We start from the raw sequence: 3,012 nt of genomic DNA, 5'->3' as shown, positions 1-3,012 counted from the left end.
TCCAGGTAGGCTTCCTGTAGGGTTAGCAGAGAGTGCAGAGAAGAGAGCTCGCCGGCGTCTACCCCCGCGAGCTTCGTTGGGCGGCACGGCCACCATGCCCGGGAGCTTGGGGAGACTGCCCGCGCTCCGTTCCCGCCGTTGTTGAGGTCGGGGAGCGACCACAGCAACGGGCAGGAGCGTGTCTTCGGCGCGAACCCGACGAACTCCTTCCCCTGCTTCGGTCTACGGCAGAACTTCTTCGGCTCATCTTCTTCCCTCCGGTCCGGCTTCCTCTCCGTCAGATCGGCGCCCCCTCTTCTCCCCAAGGTGAGGCCGCGCCTCCTCCTTCCTTCCCCTCCGTAGATCGGCCGAACCTGGTAGCGTTTGCATCCTCTGTACGTGGCTCGGATGTAGACGTGGTGCAGCGCGTGCAGCGTAGTTGTAGGTGTGCTGCGCAGGGGGAGACTCCCTCTTCCCTCGTTGTGACAGCACCAGAGTTTCTCTGTCACCGACGTAGAGCCGGGGTAGGCCAGCTCCACCTCGTCACCATGACGCCGTGACCCTCCTTGGACCTAGCTGTTCGCAGTAGCCAACGGGAGAGGTAGACGTGCTCGTGGGTTGACGCAGTGGATGAGCCGGCTGTGCGTGTGTGTTGGGTAGCGGAGGTGCCTTCCCCCTCGTGGTGCAGCGCAGTGGCGTGTAGACGGCTCACTTCTTGGGCAGCAGCAGCAGCAGTCTGCTCGGAGTTTTCCTGTCACCGGCGAGCAGAGTAACCTGTCGGGGGAGATAGCATAGCTGTTTGAGTTTCCCCCTCCTATCAGTAACCACATCGTAGCCCAGCGGTTATTCTCATGTTGTGCCTGATGCAGGTGCTGGGTTCGATCCCTCCTCGCGGCACATTTTGCTTCTGAGTATTATGAGCACGTTTTTTTTCTGCAGAGATGGCGTCAACTCGCCTGAACCCTCTGTTCTGTCGAGTAGTTGACAGTAGCAGAGTGGTAGAGGGTAGAAGGTGGCGTCGGTGGTACTGGGTTCGAATCCCAGGTGCCCTGATGTATTTTTTTTTGCCTTTTTCTTTTATTCCTAGTTCTTTTGCTTGTCTTACCATGTTTGTGCCTAAACCATAGGCATTAAAGTGGACCAATTTGATCCCTCCTCTTGTTGTGCATAGTAAGAGGCAGACTCTTTGGTTGTGTTGTGTGTGTGCACACACATGTGTTAGTGCAAGTGTTGTGTGGGGTGTTTATGTGGCTTAGTAGGAAGTGGCTCATGAGATCTTGCTAGTGTGAATGGGCATGTAGCACTTGCAAGTATGTGCATCATGGTATATGTGTGGTGTGTGTGTTGAGGTGATGTGTGTGTTAGAAGTGCACACATAGGTGGTACCTAGCAGGAGTGTATGCATGTGTGGATCCATATTTACTTGCATAGAAGTTGTTCCTTCATGTTGTGCTTGAGATTAAGTGCTTGTGATGAAGGTAGTGGAGGTGATATGTGGTGGTGTGGCAGCCCCACTTTGCAACACTTGTGTTCCTCCTCATGTTCATATGAAAGAGGGTATGAGGTGTGTGTAACATCTATGTGGTAGTATATTGGTGTTGTTGATGTGCATGACACAAACATGGGGTTCAAACCCCCATGTCACTTTGTCATTGTGCACATAAAACTCACCTATGTAATTGTCATCTTAGAAGCATACCTTAGGGAGTTGCATTTACATTTTGTTGGAAGTTTGGTCTTTGATTCCATGGTATAGATGGAGCCCAAGGGCATGGATCTTTGTGTGTTAGTAGTAGGGGTTTGTGCTCAACACCATAGTGGTGTCAATCACCTCTTGGTGACATGTGTGTGCAAACTATGCCTAGACAAAGTAGGCATGTGGCTGGAAAATTCCAGATTTTTGAACTCTGAAAATTTCACTAAGTCTGGGATGCTGGAAACATTTTCTTCCCCTGTAGATGAGGATATGCTGGTCATTCTGTTGAGAACTGGCCTTCGTTCAGTGCTAGTGTATTGAACCTGTATGTTTGTGAAGCTTCCTGTCAATTTTCAAGTCATTTGGAGTCCAGTAGATTGTGTTTTGATTGCTGTCAAAAAGCTTCAGAACAGAAACAGAAACTCAGGTGCAGGAATTTTCACCAAGTCCCTGAGATCTGATGGTTTTGGGAAAGTTTGTGGCCTTGTATCTTCTAGAGTTTAATTCCTTTTGCTGTGATTCTTGCTGGGGCTTGTAGTGTTCTTGGTTGGCAACAGCCACATATATTACTTGTCATGTTTGAAGACCTGTAGCTATGTTGCATGTTGCTTCCAAACAGCTAAGATGCAGAAACTGGCAGATTTTGTAGTTTTGCCATTTTGGTCAAAGTTTGTGCTTAATTGTTGTTGTGGTGTTCTACCTTGTTCCATTTCACTCATGTTGGGTTATTACATGTCTTGGCTACCTGGGAATACCAGATTTGTGCCAAATGTGTGTGTGGTGTTGAATCTTTCACGTAGAGCTTCATTCTTGTATCGTTGATTCCCGTTGATCCGTAGCTCCGTTTGCAATGTACTTTATATGGTTTTGCACCGTTTTTCGAGCTGCATCTGTTCATATCATTCCCATGCATGTACAAATAGTTAGTGCAAAGTTCTGTCCAGAAACTTGCTGTAGTTTATTTTGCTTGTGCTAGTGATAGAAATAGTGGTGCATGCTCAACTTTCATCTCATGCATCATGTGAGTGTTGCATTTTGTGGTGTTGCTATTCATTGGCTGTTATTCTTATGTTGGGTAGCACCAGCAGCGGAGAACGAATACGTGGAGTCCGGAGAGTACGTGCAGAACGATCCAGAACCATTCCAAGCTGAGGATATCACAGGCAAGATGATATGACCTTGATCCCATCTCTAGACTTGTTATGTTAGTTTCGATTGCATGTCAAATTGCTCGCTGCCTACCACTGAAATTATATTGCCTCTTCATATGCCATGAGCCTATACATCGAACTCTTTCCTAGCAAACTTGCATGGCTAGGTAGGCTTGCTCAGCTACT

Source organism: Hordeum vulgare, chromosome 5H, assembly GCF_904849725.1.
Source record: "Hordeum vulgare subsp. vulgare chromosome 5H, MorexV3_pseudomolecules_assembly, whole genome shotgun sequence".
Taxonomy (NCBI): domain Eukaryota; kingdom Viridiplantae; phylum Streptophyta; class Magnoliopsida; order Poales; family Poaceae; genus Hordeum; species Hordeum vulgare.
Note: the sequence above shows the minus strand (reverse complement) of the source record.